Source organism: Vicugna pacos, chromosome 9 (genome assembly GCF_048564905.1).
Source record: "Vicugna pacos chromosome 9, VicPac4, whole genome shotgun sequence".
NCBI lineage: Eukaryota > Metazoa > Chordata > Mammalia > Artiodactyla > Camelidae > Vicugna > Vicugna pacos.
In genome coordinates, this window is record NC_132995.1 from 66,951,309 (window position 1) to 66,979,028 (window position 27,720).

At 33.7% G+C, this 27,720-nt stretch overlaps 2 long non-coding RNA genes across 5 annotated transcripts in view; one reads left to right on the forward strand and one right to left on the reverse strand.

Annotated features, from left to right (window-relative positions):
• LOC140698281 (uncharacterized) overlaps window positions 1-27,720 on the forward strand; it is a 189,924-nt gene that overhangs the window by 132,703 nt on the left and 29,501 nt on the right. For all 4 annotated transcript variants that reach the window (XR_012075948.1, XR_012075950.1, XR_012075949.1 and 1 more), the window contains exon 4: window positions 2,597-2,668. This is a non-coding gene — a long non-coding RNA (uncharacterized lncRNA). The remainder of the gene's footprint in view (window positions 1-2,596; window positions 2,669-27,720) is intronic.
• LOC140698282 (uncharacterized) overlaps window positions 1-27,720 on the reverse strand; it is an 84,555-nt gene that overhangs the window by 3,464 nt on the left and 53,371 nt on the right. The gene's annotated exons all lie outside the window — the stretch shown is intronic.

Here is a 27,720-nt window from a genome sequence, read left to right on the forward strand (position 1 = left end):
CTTTTTCAGTATCAATGAACAAGACTAGGACTTATTACTGATGTAAATGATAAAGAATGTTGAAATATGTTATCTGTAAAATGATTGCCCAGAGTATTTTAGGTACTAGGGTGATATCAAACTTTTGTTTTATTTTGAAAAGTATTAGTGTCTAAGGAAAAGAGGTTTCTTCCTTTTTCTTGAGATTGTGACATCCCTTAGTCGTGTAAGCATAGGTGAGATACAGAAAAGCAGCAAGAAGAGCAGAAAGTTAGAATAACATCCATAAATCAAATCCATTTGATTAATTGACAAATACAAATAACGCATACACAGTGAAATACTTAGTATCATATTTGCATGAGGAGATAAAAAAGTAAAATATCTGTAATTTATGAATTCAGTATATCAGCTCCACAAGTTGCAATCCTTTGAGTTAAACATAATACAATTTCAAATCCTAACTGAAAATCCTAAGTAATGAAATAAAAGCAAGTTTCATCATTTCCAGCTTATTTTAAAAATGACTGTTGAAATAATTTTCATTTTCTGTATTATTTAATTAGTATTTTTAAAAAACAAGATGAATACAACTAAAGTAAATGTAATTAGAACCATGGCATTGCCTGCATTTCTTCTTTGAAGAAGTCTTCAGTGATAATAAGCCAAAGTGTCATTCTTAAGCAATCCTCCCATTTGAGAACCATCAATTATTGGTCTGATTATATCAGTTTTCACTGAATTCTGTGCAAAGACTTCCATGGTTTTAGGATGGAACACAGAGGCAATTCTCAGTCCAAGTGTATTACTGTTTGATATAACTTTTTTTTAGATCAGAGCATGTAGTGATAATAACATTCACCCAAAGGTGCTTGTCCTCTGGAGCACCAGGAAGCTTCAATATTGGCATAAATAGCACAATACTGATTATATTTATTAATATAATAACCTAGCTAAGATTACCCTAAAATAGAAAGAGAATTTTTTGTTATCGATGACTGAGAGGAAAAGAAATTAAGTAGATAAGAGAAGTCGAAGGCTTGTAACTAAAAACAAATGCAGAAAAATCCACCTCCGACCCCAGTTGCTATAATCATAGCCCTGAAGCAAGATCTAAGATGAAAAGCTTCCAAAAACTATAGGTCTCTAACCAACCCTATATAACCTTTACTTCTCAGCTTAGAAGAAAAGGATACCAGCAAATGATAACAAAAAAGACTCAGAGATGGAGGAAAAAAAACACAGAACCCTAGCAAGCCAACATCAGAGTTAGGGATGTTTTGAGTCTCTTTTCTAGGATGGAATAAATGGCTGCAGGTATTTGAAGAGTGGACTGCAAATGTAGTATCATCCCCTTAATGTTGTCTTCCCCACTTCAGTTTCTGATTTCAGCTTGAAAAATGTCCCAAATACCTGTGCAATTTAATTTTCTGCTCTTGACCTCATCTTGACCCTTTTGCTTATTTGTTGGTTGGTTTTAATGAGAAGCTCCTGCTTATCCCTAATGGTAAAATTTAACCTTCCTGGGGTTGCTATGTTCAGATGCCCCTCCTCTTCGAGTTAACCTCAGCTCTGCACTTGTAACTGAATTTGACTGCGTTTAGCATCACTCTTGTCTACCCAAGACAGCTCCTAAATTCTGCTCTTAGATTTCAGTCTTTTGTCATATAGCTTCTCAGAATAAACAGGGAAGAACTTCTTGCCAGTGTTTAACCAACTTCTGAATGTATAGACAATTCTCTTCTGGCTTTCCACAGCTTTCTTGCCTCTCTTTTTGTGCCTACTAAAGGAGTTTTCCTGACTTATCCCAAATCCAGAAAACTTCTATTGAAGGAGGCAGAAGGGAAATTACTAAAAAGATTAGTACACTTCGGTCTTTCATTCAGAATTTACCGAACTATTATTGGAAGAAATTCTGAAGTTTCAATTTAAGATTAGCTCATAATTCTGGGTTTTCTACCAATTGTACTTCATGGCCAGGAGATGGGGGGAAAATGCCATAAAAATTAGTGCTGCTCCATATGTCAAAAGTCTAACAAAATCCGCCATGTAACAAACTAAATTAAATGCAAAATATGGAATGTCATGACTGTAAGAAAATATCGTACTTCCAGAGTAGATCTTTCAGAAAAAAAAGGCTTCATTTCTACATACATCACTGCAACCTGCCTCTGTGTTGGGGTACTCCCTTCTGTTAATGAAATGATAGCTGCTTCAATATTCATAAACTGGTACATTTAAGAAACTATTTTCCCACCAAATCTATTATATAGCCTCCTGCATTTAAATAAACATCTGTCAATCAGGCCTCCTTTGGCACCTCAGTTTTGAAATGCCTGTCCTCATCTTCACTGTTAAACTCAGCAGAAACAGTATATGTCAGTATTTAGGCATATATCGACATGCTCCAATATTAAATCATTACAAAACTGCATTTGTGGATAGCATATATCAACTCCTAACTTCCATCATTGCCCATACAGGATTATGGTAACATTACACATTCAACGTTTATTGAAAATTTATTTAAGAAGTGTAATGTACATACAATTTCAATGTGTGTTTTTGTAAAGAAAGTAGCCAATATGATTCATTTTTATATGTTTTTTTTTTCCAGAATACAAAGTAGATAATCACATTCCTCTCGGAATTCAGAACTGGGAAGAAAAACAAGCTCACCATTACAAAGGTATGTTTTTTTGTTAGATAATTAAAACTGTATAATACATTGTGTTTTTCTTGATTGGCTGCAAAAAACTCACAATTAAATTCTCTTATGTTTTTCTTAGCATAGATGTTCAAGTAAATCTACTTTTTAAAAAATTGAAGTATATCTCATTTGCAATGTTGTATTAGTTTCTGGTATACAGCAAAGTGACTGATTTATAGATCTACATACACATTATATTCTTTTTCATATTATTTTTCATTATAATTTATTACAAGATATCCAATATAGTTCCCTGTGCTATACAGAAGAAACTTGTTAACTATTTTATATATAGTAGTGTGTATTTGTAAATCTCGATTTCCTAATGTATATTTCCACTTCCCTTCCCCCTTTGGTAACCATAAGTTTGTTTTCTATGTCTGTGAGTCTGTTTCTGTTTTGTAAATAAGTTCATTTATATCATTTTTTAGATTCCACATATAAGTGATATGATACTTATCTTTGACTTACTTCACTTAGTATGATACCTCTAGCTCCATCCATTTGGCTGCAAATGGCATTATTTCATTCTTTTTATGGCTTAGTAATATTCCATTGTGTATATGTATGTGTGTGTGTATATATATAATATACACACACACACACACACACACATACATACAGCATCTTGTTTATTCATTCAACTGTTGATGAACACTTAGGTTGTTTCTGTGTCTTGACTATTGTAAATAGTACTGCTATGAACAGTAATCTGCATTTCTATTGATAGACTTTTTTAATACCTTCCATATTTTTCTTACCTCCTTTTTGAACTTGGGGGTCTCAGATTGGAAAGGTCTGCTTCATTGCTCTTTCAGGGGAATTCTCTTGATATTTCATTGGGAGTGGTTCCTCTGCTTTATTTTAGTTATATTCCTTTGACTCTATGAACTTAGGAGAAACTATTACTTATTATGGTCCTGAAGGGCTGTTTTTTTCTATAGGAGTGTTCCTTGACGCCTGCATGATTCTAATATTTTTGGTGCAAGGTCTGTTTTAAGTATGGATGCCTGCCATGTCTTTCCTCCAGGTGTGCTGACTGTTATCCCCTTGATGGGGGGTGTGATTGGTGTTGTGGTCACCAGAGAGTGCAATGGATGTTGAGCAGGGCTTCCTTTTTACTCTGTGGTTGTTCAGCCCTGTCAGAGCAGGTTCTGCTCTCCAGTTGTTGGAGAAGAAGCCCCCAGAGCGAGTTCTAAGTGGCAGCATGAAGTAGGCAGGATTTGGAGTTCTGCTGCTGGCAGAAGAGTCACTGAGTATTCATCTGCAAGAGTTATCCATTGGGAAGTGTGCTCTGTGGTGATATTTGTTACTTGTTGTGCCTGCTTACAAACTAAAATGCTCTTGGCACTTCCTTCCATCCCTCCTCAGCCATTGGAATGCTGGGTATCAGCCAGATGTCCCTTAGGTGCTGTGCTCACAAAGTCCTAGCAGCAGATCTGCTGAAGTCCCACACTTGGATATGCCATAGTCATACAGCTGTGGGAGCTATGGGAGTCAGCCCTGACACCAGCTCCTCCTTCATGTGTGTGCCCACAGAGCCTATGTTGCTAGTGCTGGACCTGTCCCAGTCACAGGAACACCAGTAATTGGCTCAGATCTCCCTTGGGACCTATGCTTACAAAGCTGCAGGTGGTGCACGTGTCAGTCTGTGGAAGTCACACAGCTGCTGGGCATCAGTTTAGATTTCAACCCTGCCTCTCAGTTAGGCAATCCTCTGGTATTTGCATGCTATCAGAGCTCAGAGACCGAGTCACACCCACTGTGAGCATTCTGAGAACTAGGTTTCTATGGTGGAGCCCTGCCTCTCCCTTTGCATATGTTAACAATGGAGCTTGTGTGGTAGACCCCTGCTCAGACTTTCACACACCCCACTCCAGCCCCTTCAGGCTGTCTCTATGCAGCCAATTCCAGTCCTCTCCCTGAGTCTGTCCCCTGAAGCCTGAGTTTCAGCACCCAGCCCCAGCAGATGTGCATCTCAGGTTGGGGAGTACAGTGAGGTGGCCAGGACAGTTTGTGCTGGTCTCTGTTCTGCCTGTGAAACCCAGCAGCTTCTCTCTCCTCTGAGCCTCCAACACTCCCTATGGGTCCCAGCTAATCTCCCAGCTGGAGAAGGCGGTTTCCAGGGTGAGGGAACCTTTCCTCTTTCACAGCTCCCTCCCAGGGCTACAGATTTCACCCTAATTCTTTATTTCCTTTCATCCATGTAACTTTCTTGTGGCTTTGGTTGTGTGAAATCACCTGCTATGCTCAGTAGGTATTCTGAGAGTAGGTATTCTGTGAGAATTGTTCTACACATGGATGTAATTTTGATATATCCACGGGAGGAGGTGAGCTCCATACCCTATTTCTGCTATCTTGATCTCTACCCTTATAAATCTACTTTATTTCCTTCTTGTACATCCATTCTGATATTTAGTTCATATAGATTTTCACTTTGGCTTTTTGGTTTGCTGTATCTATAACTTTTATTGTAAATTATACAAAATTTTTTTAGAATTCTGTAGGCTACACTTTTTGACATAATACAATGTTTCATATTTATCTTCACAAATGAACTGTAGTTAACAGGGTAGAAAAATGGATGATACCTGGAGTAGAAAACACTTCTTACATTTTATACAAAGTAGATTTTTTTGTTTAATCTATTAATTAAAACAAGAAAGGATAGAAATTACGTGCATAGAAGAATGGAAAATTGGAAATTTGTAATAACAAGTAGAAATTGCTGCAAATTAGAAAAAGCATGTTTTGCATCATAAAAATAATTTGGGATATTATTGTAATATCAGTTCTCTGAGATAAGAGACTTAAGTGGATAGTCAAGGAGAAAGATTATGAATAACCCTTATCAATGCTATCTTTGCTTAAAGAATCAAAAACAAATTGCTATCATTGAGAATGGTAAGTAAAGGCTGGGGAGGTGTTAAATGAGAAAGAAAGCACTGGAGAAAATGACAAATCAATGCCATGGACAACATGGTTTACATATATAATAAAAACCATTCACATAATCCCATATACCAGTGCTAACAAGGAACCTATACTCATTTAGTCATTTAATATTTAGAACATTAACCAAGAAAAACATCTACTTTGTTATGAAAGAGAGCCACATCATTATTAGAATAATGGGGGAAAAAGCTTTAAGATGTTAGAAAGTCACTGTGATTTTTATAACAAGCACTGTACTGTCACTCACATTATTTTATCATCATTTACATTGGGTAAAAGTTACAGATGAGATATTCTTCAGGATATATTGTCACAAGCCTAATGGCTTAAATTATACATTTTTCTAATAATATACAAATATGTCATATGCAAACATTTACATTAAGGAAGTCTGATTCCCCTCATTTTTAGAACGCTTCAGTTAGATAGTCCTAGAACTTCCTGGGACTGTTATTTCTAAGAGAAATCTATAAGAAGGGATCATAGTTGCTTTGAAAATCAAATGATAATGTCCTAGAAAAGTAAAAATGTACAACTTAAAAGTGAGATGGATTTTAAAGGTCACATCTAAGGACTCTAAAAATATTTTTGTGCTGCTGCAATAGTGATGTCCCAGTTTTTATGTAACTTCCACTTTAACAAGAAAGGTTCTCTCCATGAAGTTTACAGACATTTGACACTTGAGGCATTTGTAGACCTCAAGACCTGATGACATTTAAAACAATTTTTTTCTCCATTGATGTTCATATTGTACAGATTTGTTTTCAAATTTCATCATTTTGACTACATTTTATAATTTTACACAGAACCATTCATATGATTTTATTTATATTTTTTACTGAATAAAACTGTTAGACACAGTTTGTATAAATACAACAGGATTTCTGCTCCTGCAAGTGGAAGAATAGCTTAGCTGAGAACCACTTTCCCAGTGAGGATAACTAGAAAAGCTATATTTGAACAAAATATATCAAAATCCTCTAATTGAAGCTCAGAAGACAACAAAAATGTGAGGTACCAAGATGGATAAAAAGAAGCCCAGACAGTTTCTACCTTTTCCCTTGAGGCACTTCTCAATTCTAAAATAGGTGCTGAGAGGCAAAAACTGTGTCAGAGCTTTTTACAGTCTCATGGGCTGAGGCCAAAGAATTGGAGTTCTGTGTGTAATAAAGAGAGCAAAGAGGACCCCTAAGGCATTAGAAGAAATAGACCTTCATGGTAAAGAGAAACTAGTAATAATGCAGTGATCAGCACACCCTCCAATCATCTCAATCCCTAACCGGTTAGTTTTCTGGACCTAATCTACCTCCAAAAAGTAAGAAGAGTAAATTCTTAGCTATGTTACATCGCTTCAGAAACTAAATCATCACGATGTTTTGAAAAACAATGTCTGGCATTTAACAAAGATATATAAAAATAACAAGAATTGATAAGAAACAAATAGAAAAAGCAAATGATGGTGATGGGAGCAAAGGTTATCCAGATATTGGAGCTGTCATATATGAACTTTCAAATAAATGTGATTGATACATGGTTAAGAGTCTTAACTGAAAATATGGAGGATGTCAGAAACAAACAACAATCAATGTAAATATTATAACTGGAATACAAAAGTTAACATTAAGATGCAGGATGGTTTTAAATGACAGATTAGACAGATTAGACAAATCAGAGGAGGGGATGACTGAATTGCATTATGTCAGAAAACATTCCAGAGTGAAGCACAAAAATAAAAGAATGAAACAACATGTCAAAAATTTTCAATTCTGAAAGAATCAAAGGAACAGATTAGAATATCCAAGAACTGTCAAGAACTGTGGGGCAATATACAAAGTGAAATATTATTTTAAATGGAACCGGGAAAAGAAACAATGGAGTTGAAGGAATATTCAAAACAATAACAACTGAGAACTTCCCAATATTAATAATGTACAAGAAACTATAATCCCGGGAAACTCAGAAAATGCCAAGGAAGAAAAGTGCCAAGTATTAATAAACACAAAAACAAATATAAGCCTAGTTACATCACCTTCAAATTGCAGAAAATCATAGAGAAAACAGAGGGGAAAAAGAAAACAAACACCTTACCTATAAATGAAGAGGATGAGAATTACGTTGGACTTCTCATAAGAAACAATGTAACAGGCAAAGATAATTTTAAAAATTCAATTGCTTTGCCATATACCAGCAATAAAAAATGTGTATTTGAAATTAAACATATAAGAGCATTTCCAATAGGACTAAAAAATAAAATGATTAGGTATAAATCTGAAACACTATGTATAGACTCTATACTGCAGAAAGCTATAAAACTGATGAAAGAATTCAAAGATCTATTTATTCATTGGAAAACTCAGTATTGCTAAGATGTCAAATTCTTTCCAATTTGATCTCTAGATCAATACAGTCCACTTAAAATCATAGCCATCTATTTTGTGGATACTGTCAATTTGATTCTAAAGTTTGTATAGAAAATGAATGACCCATAATAGCCAACAAAATACTGATGAGCAAAATTGGAAGACAGGTACTTTTTGATGTCAAGACTTAGAAAAAGACACAGTAATTGAGAAAGTGTGGTACTGGCCCAAGAATAGAAATATGTTATCAGTGGAAAAAAATAGAAAGCCCAGAAGTAGACCCATACACATATAATCACTTTTAAGACAAAAAAGAAAAAGTGATTCAGTGGAGAAAGAAGAGTCTTTTCAATAAGTGGTACTGGAAATTGGACATCCATATGCCTATATATAATTATATATGTGTATATATATATAAAATTCTGTATATAATTAGATATAATCCATGTTATATAATTATATACTTATGTATTTAATTTATATATTATATAATTTATATATTATATAATTATGTACAATTTATATAAAATTGTGATGAATTCTATGCAAAAATTATACCTATGAATTATTATAAAAAAGTATAACTTATTATTCATACAATTGTATATATAAAATTCTTTATGGATATAAAGTGAATCTAGCTTCAGGCCTTACAACTGTCACTAAAATTAACTCAAAATGAACAATAGATTTGAATGTAAATTTCAAAACTATACAAATTCTAGAAGGAAACAGGAGAAAATCTATGACTAAGGGTTTGGCAATGGATTTTTAGGTCAACACAAAAACCTAACACATGAAAATACATTAGGTTGTACTTTATAAAAATTTAAAACTTCTGCATTCTGTGAAAGAGACTTAAGAAAATAGACCTTAAAACAGAAAATGAGAGAAAATATGTATAAAACATGTATCTGATGAAGTGCTTGGATCCAGGATACACAAAGAACTTTTCAGACTCTACAATAAGAAAGTAACAAATTTAAAAATTGACAAAATTTCTGAATGGAACACTTCACCAAGAGGATGTAAAGTTAGCAGATAAACATATGAAAAGAGGCTCCAGATCATGTCATTAGAGAATTGAATATTAAAACAATGAGATGTCATACATACCTACTGGAATGACTCATACAAAAAACAGGCTATGCCCAATATTGGTGAGACTATGGGGCTACCAGAGCTCTCATTCTTTACTAGTAGGATGGTAAAGTTGCACAACCACTTTGGAAAAGAGTTTTACAGTTCTTGCAAGGCTAAACATAGTTTACCATATGATCCAGCAATTGTGCTGTGTATTTACTCAACTATTTTGAAGACTTACATCCACAGAAAAATGCAAATATTTATTGCAGCTTTATTCATATCACTAAAATCCTGAATTAACTAAGAAGTCCTTCAATAGGTAAATGGATAAACAAACTGTGGCACAATCATACATTGGAATATTATTTAGCATTAAAAATGAGATACTAGGGACGAAACAACATGGATACTGTCAAATGCCTGTTGCTAAGTGAAAGGAACCAATCTGAAAAGTTACACACTATATGGCTCCAATTATATGAAATTCTGGAAAACAAGATAGTAGGGACCATAAAATGATCAGTCGTTACTAAGGGTTTGGGTTGGAGAGACACGGTTGAATTAGGTGAAGCATAAGGGATTTTTTTAGTATCTGTTTGATCTAGTTATTAGGGATATGTGACACTATGCATTTGTCAAAATCTATTGAACTTTATAGCAAAAAAATCAATGAACGCAAATTTTAAACATATCATTTAGGAGATCTGATGATTCTAGCATGGGATGCAGAATGTGACAAAACAATATGACTGTACTGCAGATGTATGGAACAACCCCACAGAAGAAGGTTGAAGGAAAAGTAACTTTGGAAATGAATAGAGTTTGTAAGCCTAAAGTAAAAAAAAAAAAGTAAACAAAAAAAAACAAAAAAAACTATACATGGACACTATTAATCTAGTGAATAAAGTTGTTTCCCACAGGAGTTGGATTAAAATTCTAATAGTGCTATACATGTATACTGGAATGAAACAAATAATGGGATATGAGATGGAAGAAGTCAAGTTTCTCACTGTTGATGTTGGAAGTTACAGACAAGCAAAGGAAAGAGGGTAGAATAATCCACTTAGTAACTGATTAGAGTCAGAGACATCGGTATGAATTCATGTTTAGCTTAATATAAATAACACACAGAAATATTTACAGATATATGTACATGTGCAGGCTAACACACAGATACATGTGTGTGCAAGCACATGCATGCATTTGTGTATATCTGGTATACCTTAATTTGTCAGCTGAGAGGGCCTAGAAGAAATGATGCCGTGGTAATATACCAATACCTAAAAGTTTCCAGTGTCATTTTCCAATAAAAAGAGCTTGAATTCATTGGAAAAGTGGCTGATTCTGCAGTGGAGACAGAAAGTATCATGAGCAGGGAACATCTTTGAGTGCCAGAAAGTAAGGGCATGCTAAAAACCAGACAAAAAGCAAACAACAAAACAATAGTGAGAGTATATTGAAGAGACAGGACAGCCACTGTAAGAAATCGCAGTAGCCAAAGCTAAGACGATGTTCATGAGTTGATACTGATATAAATAAATGAATAAAGAGAAGAGACAAATCTCCATGCAAAAGAATTCCAAGTAATTTATATGAATAGTATGCCTTCAGTGAGGTGGAGCATAATTCTCCACTCTTCAGACATGGGTTGTACCTAGTAACTTCCTTTCAAGGAGTATGATATGTAAAGGGGAAAAGTAACTGTGGAATGGGGAAACCTGACAAACACTACCTCACTCAGAGATGATAAGTCATGCTGTTAATATGTACATGATATGATGTGGTGTGAATGGCTCTTTACCTCTTTGGCCTTACTCTAAAAAGTACATAATCCCATTCTAATAATGAGCAAATCATCGTATAGATTCCAGTTACGGGATGTTTCACAAAATACCTGGCAAGTACTTCTTGAAACTGTCAAGATCACGAAAAGGAAAGGAAATGGAAAAAGAAAAACAGAGAAAAAATGAGGAAAAGAGAAAAAGAAAAAAGAAAAAGAAAAGAATAGAAGAGAGAAGAAAAACACATTCTTTAACTGCCCAGCTGAGAAGTCTAAATTTAGAGCATAATAACTATGTATTATGTGGTATCTTGGATGGGATCCTGGAAGAGAAAAAGGCATTTAGTAAAAATAAAGGAAATATGAATAAGGTGTGATATTTAGTTAATAACCGTAATACATCAACATAGGTTCATTAATTGTACCAAATGTGCCATATTAATAATAAGGTGCTAAAAATAGGGCAAACTATATTTAAGGCATATGGGAACCCACTGTTCTAGCTTCACTATTATTAAGGAAGTTTGGTTTATACAAATGTGATTCTCAGGAAGGAAATATACTTGAGTTCATTGGCAGTATGGTGATGCAGTTTAATTAGGCTACTTGTTTTGACTTATATGGGAAAGCCCTAAGAAATGTGTACAGAAAACATGAATGAGAATGCGCAATGGATCTGAAGAGAGATTAAAGTATAGGAAGAAAATCCTGAAAATAAAAAATAAAATAAGAAAGACACCTTGTCTCAACTATCCCTAAAACATTCCTTCCATTACTTCCAGTTTACTGTCAGGAAATGGATCAAGTGACTACAGAAATTGAGAACATTTTGTAGTAGAAACTCTCCCTACCTTATAATAATGATGCCCTTGTACAGCCTTCTGCTGCAGATGCCTCAGTGTCCTTTCCTTTAAGCAAAAGCACCAAGCAAAATGTGGCCCTTTGCTTAGTTTAGTTAAATCCAATTTCTAGTGATGCCTAGAGCTTAAGCCAAACTATTTAAATACCCAAACGTCCCAAATGTGTGCATTCTTTTAAGGAAACCTGCTGGGGAAAATGTTTTCTCTTTAATAACCATGCATCCTTTGTTGACTGCTAGACATTTACCAAAATAATTCCCAAACATCCAAGACTAAACAAAAAATAACTTATGAAGACTTACTCTTTGAATATATTATAGCTCTACATATAGAGATGTCAACTAATTTATGAATGCAAGAACATCCTTTATATTTGGAATTGACGTCAATCAGACAGGCCAAGCGTTTTGCCCACACTCCTGATATCAACGTGACTCTCATCTGGGCCTGAGGTCACTTAACAAATGTTGCATCGAGTATGTTACATAAGCTAGGTTAGACCATGAAGGGCTTGTCCAGGTTTAAAAATTTTGAAAATAAACACATAAGCACAATTAAAGGGGGCTGGAATATTTGACTCTAGTTTGAGAACTCAAACAGAACACAAATAATGCAAGATATATCCCTGGCAAAGATATATAGCAGTATGTATGCATTCAAAACTCACACGGGGTAAATATCTGTTTCATTAGGCAAAGCAGTGTGAAGCAAGTCTAGAATTATGCATATTCCATGAGGTTATAACATTTAACTACATTACATTATTTTTTCCTTTCAGTTAAAAGGATTCGGTTCATTATATTTGTTTTAACGTTAAGTGGGTTAGTTTTAGTTTATAATATAATTCTCCTGGCAAACAATAAGGTAAAAAAATAAGGTGCAGGATTTAACTTGATCATCTTATATATGGTAAATCCAACTGGCCTCTAAAAAGCTTCCTCAGTCCAAGTGATCTTTCTATATGCACTTGCCCAGTTAGTTTGTGTTGTTTCTAATCACTTGGCATTTTTCATTTTGCAGTCTCTTACATGAAAATTGAGAAGATGGGGAGTTTTTACTAAAAGTCTTAGAAATATAGCATAAAATAAAATAAAAATGATAGAACTCTATCACAAATTTTCTTTGATGATTGTATTATCTGTGGGACTTCATTTGCTTTCAGGAGATGATATGTGATCAAGACACTAAATATATTCAGGTTATTATAGGAAACTTCCAATATTCAATGGACTGTCCAGAATACAGATTATTAATACTGCTAAATTATGTGTCCAATTTACTCTGTTAAATATACTGAAGAGTAAGTAAAATAAAATCAGGGATATTCTAATGTTGCCATTGTTAGTTACATGAAGCATTTTTCACATATGGACATTTTATCATAACATTATTGATACCAGCATATAATCATTGAAACATCAAAGTAGTCCCTTTTTAAGGGTGTTTATCTCATAAATGAGCTTCATTGCATGGATCTAGATAAATAAAATGTTCTCTGAAACTCATTTTGTTCAACTATATACTTTTTTCCCCTAAACATCATTTTGTATCTGCATTCATGCATAGCAAAACAATCCCATGAATGTTTTGATTTCTATTCCAAACCTGCAGCTGAAGAACGTTTCTAAAAATGATGCATATAAAACATTTCCTCAAAACTGATGTTAACAGAAAAGACATTAAAGGTCGCCTCTACAAATGAGGACTGGTATTGATTTTCATAAATAGAGTTCTACTGTGCTTTTCATGTGTTCAGTCATTACCCAGAGTATTTGGATTATACAGCTTTTATGATTCTTCCAGCACATATAGTCTGATTTAATTTTAGCATTCTCATTGATTTCAAGGGGTGTCAGAGAGGGCAGAAGGGTGAACTGGGTTGACAGAGTTCAACATATGGCATCCAATTAGAGACACAAGAGAATGTCAGTACATTCTCTCTTACTCATATTAAAAAAAGAAATCTAATGTTGTTTATTCTTGAGAGAAGACTACACCTAACTTCCACTGAAAGGCATTTATGGAATACCTCTTTTTAGCATATTTTATCATAGTGGATTTACAAGAGTTATGTAAATGCTTAAAATTATTTTTAAATAATAATACTTTTAGTGACAAGAATACTGGATTTAGCACCAGACAGTACAATTTACCATCTATATGGTAAACTAGGATAATTTACTTAACCTTTTGGAGCCCAGATTTATCATTGGTAAAATGAAACTGACAATCTATGTCATCAAGTTTGTATTAGTTTCCTGGAGCTTCCATAACAAAGTACCAAAAACTGGATTGCTTGAAACAACACACTTTTTTTTTTTAAATCTCACAGTTCTAGAAGCTAGAAGTATGAAATCAAGGTGTCAGCAGTGTCATTCTTCCTCTGAAACAATTTGAGAATTCTTCCTGGCCTTTCTCCAGGCTTCTGATGGTTTGCCAGCAATCCTTGCTGTTCCTTGGCTTGTGGCTACATCACTCCAGTCTCTACCTCTGTTGTCATGTATTCTCCCTGTGTGTCTCTTTCTCTGTGTTTCTTTTGCACTTCCAATAAAGACCCCAGTTACGTGGAATTAACAGCCCACCACTCTGCACCAGTATGACCCCATCTTAACTGATTACATTTGCAACAATCTTATTCCCAAATAAAGACACGTTGTAAGGTCCCGGGCTTAGAACTTCCACATATCCTTTGTGGGCACAATTCATGCCGTAACAGAGTTGGAGTGAAGATTTAAGGAAAATATGAAAAAAAAATTCATTGCACAGTATCCAGTAACAGTAGTTTCTCAATAAATGTTAGAAAAATAGATAAGAAAAGAAAGTATACAATAAATAAAATTACCCAAACCTTGGGTGAAGCAAGAGCCTCATGGTTCCAATAGTGACAAAATCAGATCATAGAAAATAGTTGGCCAACTAGGGGTTAATCTTGGAGATTCAATGCTCTGTGGTATAGACAGGGAACTCCTAGGTCAGCATTTGTAGAATACACATTGGAGCAATCTGCATCTGTCTCACTTCTGGAAACTTTGTAAAAAAATTAGATCTTAGACTTCCAAACACTCTCGTCCAATAGATTCAGGTAAAAGAACTATGTTACAAAGTTAATATTTTTAAGAAGTTCTGTTGTTTCTGATACTTAGGTTTGAGAATGATAAGTAATCTGTTTCCCCAAACAACCATATGTTAGCGAATCTTATGTATTCTAGGTGAAGCATTTTCAGTGTTAAAGATAAGTTGTTACTTTAACAAACTAATTTTCCTTTAGATTTCTCTCTAGTTTTCCTGTCATGATTTGCATATTGTTTAGCAGATTGCATGCCTTCTTTCTATGGAGGGATATAATACCAAGGTAGAGAATTAAGTATGTAGCTCAAGTCAGGGACAAACAGTAACAGATAACCAGATTTAATCAGGGGGAAAAAAATCCAGAATATAGACGAAAGAAAGAAATATGAGGCAAAAAATTGAAACTTTCCTACAGAAATCTTAATGTGGACTTTTTGGAAAAGTTAAAAACGTGCATCTATGGTTTAGGTGCTAGTAGGTACAGTTGAGAGCTTGAACACCTTACAGACAGGGGCAAATCAAGAACTGTGGGGTCAGAAATTCATGCAATTTGAGAGACCTTTAAAAATATGAAATTGTGACTAGGAAATAGATTCGACACTGAATATTTTGTTAGAGTAAGTAAAAAACCCACAACTTAAGATTTTTAAATGCTGGTAAATACGAAGGGATCACAAAATTTAGAAAATAATATGTTCATGTTGTCTGACAAACTTCTGTACTTCTTCCCCTATATATTTATATCTATAATTTCCAATAATAGATTTAAAAAGGATTATCCGTGATGTTATTTAAATGTTCCAGAGTTTAAAGAGCTAAAAAGTGGCAGATCTTGGCTTTAAATCCAGGCAATCTTGTTCTATAACCCATGCTCTTAATTTTTATGTACTTCTACCCAAATAAGAGAAATTTTATCCTTTATACACAGATGCATGTGAATGCTTATAGTATTTCTGAAAGGACAGACAGGACATTGGAAAAGTGGTAAGCACTAGGAAGAACTGAAGGGCTGAAGAAAGGGGTATGAAGCAGAGTTTTCCTTGTTTACCCATTAGTCCCTTTCAAATTCATGCCATACTTAAGTATTTATAAATCAATCAAATAGAAAGAAAGAGTGGAAGAGTGTATGGAAGAAAGGAAGAAGCTGCAAGGAAGGAAGGAATTAGTAGAGTCCATATCTGTATTATGGTTAAAATATTTTTTCCCAATCATGCCTGTTATTTCACTTCTCCATGGAGAATATTTTACAGGCTTTAAGATAATTCAAAAGTACATTTATTGACATAGAAAAATATATACCTTATATTGCTGAATTTTAAAAAAGTTATAAAAATCTGTATAGCTTGATACTATTTTGAGAAAAATTATGTATATATACATTATATTCATGGGGCAACATATGGAATATCAAAAAAATCAAAGATCAATGTTATATCTGTGATTTTTTTTAAATACTTACCTAAAATTAAAAAAATACAGTATTATAATAATACATGTTTAAAGAATAATATAATTTATTTGGCTTCAAAAAGTATGACAGTGAACTGTAATATATTTTAGGCTCTTCTTCATGTTAACATAATTAGCCACTTTAAGAAAATAAATTACTTTCTATTCATGCTAGTAAGTGTAATGAGGTTATTTTGAACCACAGGAAGTCAAGAAACAATACATCATTCAAAGTATAAATCTCTTTTTTTTTTGGAGAAAGCAACCTACTTAGCTAATTCTTTCATGTGGACACAGATGAACTCTGCTGATGTATAAAGAGCATTGTACAAACACATGTCATACTCTTCAGTATTCCAACATAAATAACACTTGTTATCTGGTGGTGCCTAGTGCCAAGTTATATATAACCATTATCATAGCACTGTATTCTGATTAGATTGTATTGATTGGATAACATTTGAGAGCCAAAAGGCTAAAGCACAAAGGCAGGGACACAATAATAATGACAACTTTCAGCCTTTCATTGCTTTTGTGGAGTGTTCATGGAATTCTGGATGAGGAAGGTAAGAGTTGCAATCTCCATCAAATATGAAAATACACATCAAAGTTCTCTACACTGGGATTGGCTGGACCCTGGCCCGTGGGTGACAAGAGAGGAGTGTACTGCTGGGATGCATAGGACATCTCCTACTGAGGGTCACTTCTTCAAAGTTGAGAAATGTAACTAACCTACCTAAAAATACAAAGAGAAAGACAAAATGAGGCATCAGAGGAACATCTTCCAGGACAAGACACAAGATAAAATTCCAGAAGAAACAAGTGATGAGAAGACAGGCAATTTATCTGAGAAATTGTTTAGAATAATGATGGTGAAGATGTTCGGAGAACTCAAGAGGACTATAGATGCACAGAGTGAAGATTTTAGCAAAGAGTTGGAAAACAAATACCCAAACAGTTGAAGAATAAAATTACTGAAATAACATACTAGAAGGAAACAAGACTAGACTAAATGAGGCAGAAGAACGGATTAGTGAGTTAGAAGACAGATTAGTGGAAATCACCTCTCTAAAACAGAAAAAAAGAAAAAAGAATGAAAAGAAATGAGGATAGTTTCAGAGAACTTTGGGATAACATGAAGTGCACTAATATTCACATTATAGGGGTCCCAGAAAGTGAAGAGAGAGAGAAGGGACCTGAGAAAATTTTTGGAGAGATAATAACTGAAAACTTCTCCAACTTGAGGAAGGAAACAGTCACCCAGGTCCGGGAAGCACAGAGAGTCTCACACGGGATCAACCCAAAGAGGAACACACCAAGGCACTTAGTAATCAAATTGATAAAAATTAAGGATAAGGAGAGAATATTAAAATCAGCAAGAGAAAAGCAACAAATAACATACAAGGAAATTCCCATAAGGCTATCAGTTGATTGTTTGGCAGAAACCCTTCAGGCCAGAAGGTAGTGGCATGATATATTTAAAGTGGTGAAAGGGAAAAACTTACAACAATACTCTATCCTGCAAGGCTCTCATTCAGATTTGGTGGAGAAATCAAAAGCTTTGGAGATAAACAAAAGCTAAAGGAATTCAGCACCTCCAAACCAGCCTTTAACAAATGTTAAAGGAATTTCTCTAGTCATCAAAGCATAAGAAAAGGGAACAAAATGAAGAAAAAGAAAAAGAAAAAAGGCAAAACAAACCCAAATCAATTAAGAAAATGGCAGTAAGAACATATGTATCAAAAATTACCTTAAATGTTAATGGATTAAACACTGCAACCAAAAGAGACAGACTGGCTGAATGGATACAAAAACAAGACCCATATATATACTGTCTACAAGAGAACCACTTCAGAGCTAGAGAAACATGCAGGTTGAAAGTAAGGGGATGGAAAAAGATATTCCATGCAAACAGAAACCAAAAGAAAGCTGGAGTAGCAATACTTGTATCAGACAAAACAGACTTTAAAATAAAGACTGTTACAAGAGACAAGGACACTACATAATACTTAAGGGATGAATCCAAGAAGTGGATATAGCAACTGTAAATATATATACACCCAACATAGGAGCACCTCAGTTATAAGACAATTGTTAACAGACATGAAATGAGAAATAGACAATAACACGGTAATAGTGGGGACTTTAACACCCCACTTACATCAATGGACAGATCATCCAGACAGAAAATAAATAGCACATTAGACCAGAGGGACTTAATTGATATCTATAGTGCATTCCATCTGAAAGCAACAGAATACACGTTCTTCTCAAATACACATGGAACGTTCTCCAGAATCGACCACATGCTGTCCTGCAAAGCTAGCCTCAGCAAATTTAAGAAAATTGAAATCTTAACCAAGCATCTTTTCCGACCACAATGCTACAAAGTTAGAAATCAACTACAAGAAGAAAACTGCAAAAACTGCAAACACGTGGATGCTGAACAATATGCTACTAAACAACCAATGGCTCACCTAGGAAATCAAAAAATGACAAATGAAAATGAAACACAATTATCCAAAACCTATGGGATGCAGCAAATGATTTCTCAGAGGGAAATTTATAACAATACAAGCCTACCTCAGGAAAGAAGAAAAATCTCAAGTAAACAACCTAACCTTACACCTAAAGCAGCTGGAGGAAGAAGAACAAACAAACCCCAAAGTTAGAAGAAAAGAAATCATAAAGATGAGAGCAGAAATAAATGCAATAGGACTAAAAAACCAACAGAGAAGATCAATGAAAGTAAAAGCTGGTTCTGTGAAAAGATAAACAAAATTGATAAACCTTTAGTCAGACTCATTAAGAAAACAAGGGAGAGGGCCCAAATTAAAATCAGAAATGAAAAGGGAGAAGTTACAACCAACATCACAGAAAAACAAGGAATCATAAGAGGCTACTATGAACAGCTATAAGCCAACAAAAAGACAATGTAGAAGAAATGAACAACTTCTTAGAAAGGTACAATTTGCCAAGACTAAACGAGGAAGAAATAGGCAATATGAACAGACCAATTACCAGTACTGAAATTGAGTCAGTAATTAAAAACCTCCTGACAAACAAAAGTCCAGGACCAGAAGGCTTCACAGGTGAACTCTACCAAACATTTAGAGAAGAGTTAACACCTACCCTTCTGAAATTATTCCAAAAAATTGCAGAGGAATTGCAGAGGACTTCCAAAGTCATTCTATGAGGCCATCATCAAAGATATCACAAAAAAAGAAAATGTCAATATCACTTATAACTATAGATGAAAAAAATCCTCAACAAAATACTAGCAAATCGACTCCAACAATGCCTTAAACGGATCATACCCCATGATCAAGTGGGATTTATCCCAGGATGCAGGGACTTTTCAATATCCACAAATCAATCAATGTGATACACCACATTAACAAATTGAAGAATAAAAACCATATGATCATCTCAACAGATGCAGAGAAAGCTTTTGATAAAAAAAAAAAAAAAAAAACCACACATCAACATTCTCTGATGAAACACCAACAATGCTGCTGAACCTGATCAGGTTTCCCTCCTTCCAAGGAGGAAGATAAGACCAACAAAACAGAATAAAAGTTAGAAATCTGAAATATATGTATGAAAACATATATGCATGTTTAATATTCTATCATATGCTACATAAATATATATATAAATATACACATATTTTGTTAGGCCAAAATCAAATCAATAAATACAAAATATTCTGAAGTTTAAAAATGAATCAAATAATGGGCATGAAGATAATTAAGGAGATCTGAAACTTTTAGAAGCATGTATAAACAATAAAAATGACTGACATTTGCTGCATGATGGCCATCTAGAGCTCTGAACATAATTCTCAACTACTAAGCTTGATTTTCTCTTCCACATTCAATAATGAAGTTGTTCTCCAAAGCCTTGCTGGCATTTTACTTTTATTATGCAGTTTTATCCACAGCACAATAACTTCACTAAATGCCACAGGCTCGTCTATTATTGACTTGTCTGCTTACTTGTACAGTCCCGTAAGAAAACACCTTATTCTCATGAAGAATCAAAGGAGGAATTCTTGGACAAACATTACTTGAGCATTAAAAGTATTTAAATTCAGGACACAAAACAAAACATAACAGATATTAGTAGACTTTTTACAGTACACTTTTCTAATAGAACAGATATACTCCCTTATTACATATAAATTTCCTCTAGAGATTTTATGATGCCATATGTAAAAATAAATATGAACTAATAAAATCAGAAAGCAAATTATGAGGTAGGGGTTTATTTTCTCCAATAATATAGTGTTTTACTGTTCACAGATTCCATATGAAAATTCTCAATTCTCTCATATATATATATATATGTATATATACACATATATATGCACTCAAATGTGCAGAGAGATATAAAAATAAAAATATAAATATCTCTCTGCACATTTGCACATTTTTAAGATGTTTAAACAATTTAGTAAATAGCAACTTAACCATTTTAGAAGGCATGATATCAGGGCATTATCCAGTTAATTCAAACCAAAAAGAAATGACATTTATTTGTAGGAGAATATAGTTACTACCTACTAAGTCCCTAGCATTATAATGAGACCATAAACTGTTTTGGGTAATTTCATCATGTCCCACCTAATACACATCTATCTCAACAATAAAATACATTGATGCTTTTGTCAGATTTGATACCAGTGGACATAATCACTTTTGCCAGATTCACCAGAAACACTTAAAATTACTGTCATATTGCTCTTTTCTTCTTTTCATTTGCTATATTCTGCTGCACCAGTGTGGGAGATTGAAATTGTGCCATTGTTGTTTCATAAGCATGGAACAGAAAGCCTGATGAGGGATAGAAGAAAACATGACATGGTCATGATGGGTTTTGAAGAGTTTTGTTACTATGTGATAGACTTGAAAAGAATGTTTATAGGATATAGTTTCTATTTGGGATGGATTCTCTACTAAAAGTAATAACCAAGTAGCTGGGTTTCTGTAACAGATTCTACATGATTTCTGGGGCCAGTGAGAGTGGAGGCATGCCAGGTTGCAGGCCTATCTTTTATTGCTTGTATGTATCTTGTTGTGATTATTGGTTTACATATTGCCTCCCACTGACCTGTGAAATCCAGAAGGACAGGAATCACCCCTTGGCTACCATGAACATAGTCACTGACCAAGAGCAAACACTCAAAACAAACAAAAAAAGTAGATATTGAATTAGATTCAGTTACTGTGAAAATAATAGCCCTCAAAAGAGTAAGAATATTGATATGACTTTGATCAATAGCTCAACTTTTTTTTAAAAGGAAAATTAACAGTAATTCTTACCAGTATATTTAGCACTTTAATTCAATAAAATGAACTTCTGGTTTTGTCTTATTAAAATTGTGTTTCACAGTTATCTAGGCATGAATCTGAAAAGTTAATGAATTAATTTCAACTTTCAGAATAGACTAATTTCACTTTTCAGTTGCAGAGGTGAATTCATATCCTGGTAGAACAAATTGGAAGGCCTATTTTTGCTCAGATGCCTTTGACCAGTGGTCTAGAACTGGAGGAAATTGTTGAAATTTAATCATGGGATTTTTATGTTGTTGAAATTTTTATGTTTTTACAGCCCTTTTTCAGTGATGCCATTTCTAACAAAGTTTCCTGATGGTGATGTGAAAAGTGATTAGAATTGCTTGTGATGGGCTCAGTTAGTTGAATAATATATCCGAAGAGTAGGTGGGACTATTTTAAATCCATTTACAATCCTAAGATTTTATTTTAAACACTCAAGTATTTATGTTCAAATAATTGACGTTTATATCTAATTGTTAGAAAGGTCATGCCTAGTTCAGAATAAAAGTTTTATTTCCGGCTCACCACTCTTTTTGCTCTAGTCCATACTCAACCTCAGTGGATTTGGGGATAGTAGTTTTTTTTTCAGTTCCTAAAATTCAAAGTTTAAGTGAAAAAAAAAAAAAACACATTTGGAAAAATACTAATTCTTATAACCTTGAGGACTTACACTTGTGACCAGTTTCCACTGTATGCACTACCTAAGGCCTTACATGATCCAGTTGGTTTTGTCAATGTCATTATGTTGGCTCTACTGTGGTTCTCTGGCTGTTGCCCCATGACTTGGGTTAAATTATTCATGAGAAGCTACAAAGTGACAGGAAGCATTCTAGATAGTAGATATTCAAAGATGAGAAAAATCTAATTTTGTAGAGAAAAAGAGACAAGTAAATAGGTAATTATGATATAAAGTATCCTGATGAATTTATATGCTCCCCCAATGTATCTTAGACCCATCAACTCTTTTCTCTGTTTACTAATCCCTTTATTTCTCCATGCAAACTATGACTTACTTAAATAACAAAGTTGGATTTTATCAGTTTCTTCTGTCCTCACCAAATTTTTTGGCACATTTTAGCTAGAGTTCTGTTTTAAAAATAGGCAAAGCTGAAAATTGTATGCAACTGTAAAATTCTCCAAGGGGTTTCTCATTGTTTTTGGATCAAGTTCTAAATCATTTACTTATATTATAGGGTTCTGTATTGTTTGACCCTGTCTGCCTCTTTAACCCCATCCTCTGATATAAATGCGTTTGTTTTCTGTGTCCAAACCACTTAGGCATTTTTTCTGTTCCACAATCACGCAGTTTCTTCCCACCTCACAAGCGTGGCATAGGCTATTTTTCCGCCTCATGGGATGGTTGTGAGGTGCTGTAATCTATATGAGGAACTCAACATAGTAAATGCCATAAGAAGATATTTATTATATTAAATATTATTTTTGTTCCCTTCTATAGTATCAGTATGGTATAGTCAGGGTCTTCTGGGTAATAGTTTGGAAACTAAATCAATAATCAGCATTGGAACAGGAAAAATTGATAGAAAAAAGTGATGGAGAATGAGGAACAAGGGTAAGGTATCTAAATACAGTTCTTGCTTTGGGAGATTTAAGGTGCTTTTGATTAGACCCATGTTGTATTTTCTTTTTTATCCATTATTCCTTTAAAAATTTTAAGCCACCTCATTTTTTTCAGAGTTCCTACTAAATAAATGTATTATTCTAAGCATACTTCATGAGGACATCACTTTTCTATAATTATAATTTTGAACCAAGTATGCAACATGTCTAACATAAAAAATATCTGAAATATAAATTCTAGTCATATTCTTTTCTTAGCATAAGTGCACCTTTTAAAATGTATTTAGACATAAGAATCTTCTTACTTTTCAAGTTTAACTTCTACCAGAGAAATCTTTTAAGTTCTTGTTCACGCAGAGTATCTGGAGTCTAAAGCCATTAACACTGTATCAGACTTTGTTTCAGATCTAATTGATGGTTAAGGGCCATTACAGGGTTGTCTTGCTCTAGGGAAGTAACGTGCGAGACACAATCCTCTCTGAAGAGCTGCATGGTATTGAGATTCAGCTGAAACAGGAAATGATGACCCTTATTAAGTCAAGTGTTTGAATAAGAGCTATGTCACCTAGAGATTTGTTTTTAACAAGAATCAGGTTGAAATTAAAGGGGGAAAAAAATGTCAGATGCCATGAAGTAATCTGAAAAAACATTCAAGCATTAGACACTGCATGAAACTTTAAACTTTTTAATAAGGTCCTTAGAAAACCCCTGAAAAAATGATGCCTACTAATATTTTTTTTTAGCTTTAATGAAGATGCCTTGAGCATAAATTTAAAGCCAAGAGAGGCAAAGGCAGATGTTTCTGTTTTATCAGCTATGTGTCCCTTTCTCTCTTAGGAGAGTTGTCTTGCTGTAACACTGATACTGCATAACTCAGGAGGCTTAAGTACAATCCACTTCTTTCCCTAAGGTTAGTGGGAACTGGAACACAGAAAACCAAGTATAATTCTTTATCCAGAATTCTGCCCTCGGCAGACAGAGCGGTGCCTTTGCAGGCTCCTGGAATGTCACGAAAAACGTCTCCAGTTTACAGGGCATTATAGAGAGTGCATTAAAATATATGCTTACAGATTTATATACAGGGATGGAGGGACAGTTGATGAATAGAGAGCTGTAATGTGTTCCACTTCCAACAAGAAAAGAGATTGACAGCCTGACCTCTTCCACTTGTGGAATTTGTAACCACTGAAGTACCAGGGTAACTCTCGTGGCTGTAATACAGAAATAAGGCTTTGTTGCACTGCATTTTCTAGATCAGCATAAAATGACAGCCTCTCAAGCATCTGGCAATGTTACAAAAAATATGTATTAAAAATAATTATTTTATCTCATTATTATGTTTCCATAATTTTCATGGATTTATTTCTCTATTGGAAAATATGTAAATATTAATCTTGTTTATGGTTTTCTATTCATTGTTACTGGGCAGTTATATAATTTTTTCAACAAAAATCATTTAAAACTCTAAATAATTGACCATACTAACTTAAATTGAACATACATTTTAATTTATTATCACGGTAATTTTTGTTAGTTATTTGCAGTGTGCCATGACTTAAAAAAGTAATTTTCTGAAAATATAATGCTAAGAGATTAGGTTTGTTGTGCCTTATTCATAGTAAACAAATGAATAAATTAATAAGAATGTTGAATATCTGTGTGCCAGTTTTTCTCCCATGAGTAAGTTCCATGGTTGAACAGTAATTTGTATTTAAATGTCTCCTCCTCTTTGATTCTTAAGCTACTATCATTTGCAATTTTCAAGGACAGAATTAAGATTATTTGTTTTCACAGAACTGTATGTTAATAATTTTATCAATCAGATTTTTACAAATTATGTATTTCTTTGTTCCATAAAATTTTATGAACATTATTATTTTAAAGGTATCTGAGGTATGTAGATCTGTGCCTTCTGTATGTTCAAATATATATTAAATGGCATTTTCTAAATGAATTTGTTGAATTCATTACAGAAAACTCAGAATGAACATAATCCAACTGGACGTACTCTAAACATTAATAAGCATTGTGGTGTTTCCAGGAAAATATTTTAACAAATCAGAAAAATATTTTAATGATCAAATTTACATGAGTGGACCTCAATCAAGTGGTGAATTAATACGTTAAAATATCACAGAAATTGGAGGAATCATGGAATACCTTTCATCTGCCACCTTACGAATTAAGATATCTATGAGATTTGGTTTAAGGGTCCAGTTCAGATAAAATTTACACTAAGCCACGTTTTGATAGTTTCAAAGCAAGATTGGGCTGTGTGAAAAGGCTTACTGTCAGACCTCAACTGACAAATAGACTTAGTACAAAATTACAAACTTTTAAAACATTGCGTCCTGTAATCCCTTTCTGAAGCTCTAGAAATTGAATATATCTCTGTCAAGTGGCTCAGATCCTTCAGAGGACAGTCAGATATTCCATTCTTACACATAGGATTTTAAACAGCCAAGTTTCTAACCATCTATAATTTAAAAAACAGTTTTTCAGCACTATGTCTTTGTTAATTAACAAAAGCAGTTTTAACAGGTTCACACAGAATATGGAATTGAAAAAAGTTACCCAAGAATTAGGTAAAACTAAACTTGAACTCAAGAAACATGGATTTTGCTACCGGCCTCATTCATAATGACTTCAAAAAGGACTGAGTGTTATCAGTACTGAAATATTTAATATAGTTTGAAATTTATAAGAACACTTAATTGACTGACTTAAAAACAAAGATATTAGTTAAATGTAACTAAATTTCTAAATAGAATAATATAATTTGCTTGTAAAATAGACTTGAGAATTTATAGAAAGCTATTTTAAATTATTTTTATAGGAAACGTTCATAAACTGAATACAAATACCATAGCACATGTAGCCACTTATACTGAAAACAAAGAAAAAGTAACATAAAGGACAATCAAAGTGCATATTGACAGAAATTCAGAAAAAATAAACTTTCCTAGATTTTACCAGAAATCCCTATTTTCAGTGGAAGTTCCAAATTTTATTAGATTGAAAATCTCTTTAGTCCTCTTTACTTAACATCTTTTGCCTGAGTTCTTAGAGCTTATTCTTTCAGTCGGTGATAGTGACACCTTATGTGTTCTGTGTATTACAATCAGATGTAGGCAAATCTAGATTTTGAGTAGGAGATGCTAGCTTAGTTTTCTGTAACAATATCATAAACAGGAAAGAAAAATAGCAAGAAAACGTGACGCTGACACATGCTCAAGATCTTTATTTTGCAAAGTTAAATGATTACTCATACACTGCTGCTGAGATATATAATTCAAGGCCTCGGTAAAACGTGTGTGCCTGAAGCTGATTCAGCAGGCTGATACTAGCAGAGAGCAGCCTGGGTGGGAGATGTTTATTAAAACCCTGTTCTCCACTCCTGAGCCAGCAGGTGGTGAGTCGGCTGCAGGAGCTTTGTTCTTTGTCCTGCATTTGGTGGGAGTGCAAAAAAGAATTGCTTTTTTATCACTTGGCAGCAGCTACCTGGCTAATTTGGAGACTTAGGAAAGGAACTTAGCATGATTACATTTTAAGGAATCGATTCCATTCTATCGGGTTGTGGTAAAATGCATATAGTTTAATATAATGATATGAACTTAAGTATACTAAATTGGGAAAACATTAATATTTTCTGCTCATTCACACAAAGTAGAAATTACTATGGTTTAGTAGTTAATCTAGTTATTCAAAATGATCAACAAAAAATTATTTTATAAACAGTATTTTTAAGGATTGCTTTTAACTCCAAGGATTCCTAAATTCTACTGTGGAACTATCAGTAGAGATCAGGGGTCAGGAAATGTTTTTTTGTGAAGGTTGGATAGTAAATAATTTAGGTTTTGTGTGCTCTTCAATGTCTGTCACAGGTATTCAACACTGCTGTTTTAGTACAGAAGAAACCATAGACAGTACGTAAACAGATGTTCCAGGGAAGCTATTTATAAAAATAGGTTAAGGCCTGAGTTGACATGCAGGCCATATTTTGCTAACCTTGATCTAGGAAGCTGATCAGGAAAGCTGACATAGGAAAAATAGTCTCTAAATTTTTGTAAAGTCAAAATAAAATGTGTATAAACTTTATATTAGAAATAGAGCTTAAATGAATATAATTTTGGCCCATTCATTTAATAAATTTCTTAAAAATAGATCTCTACTGTCTGCAGATGTTAAAAGTTGTGGAAAGTATAATATTAACCTGATCTTACAGTTTATTTCCAAATGAGAATTCTTTTAGGAGTGTACTAAAATTTGGACAATAAACAAAGTATAAGCCAGAAACTGCCCAAGTTCATCAAACTGTATGCTTATTTTCTCTAAAGTACTTTGAAATAACTTGATTTTCTATTGAGATGGCCAAAGAACTTTTTTTTTACTTTTTATTGAAAAATCCAATCAGTTTACTAAGATAAGCTGCTATTCTAGATCAATTTTTACAAGAATATTGTGTGTGTTTGATAGGTACACTGATAGTCTATTATTTTAGGAAATATTTGTATTTATATTTTTGAATATTCATTTGTTCCAGTGTTTTAGTTTT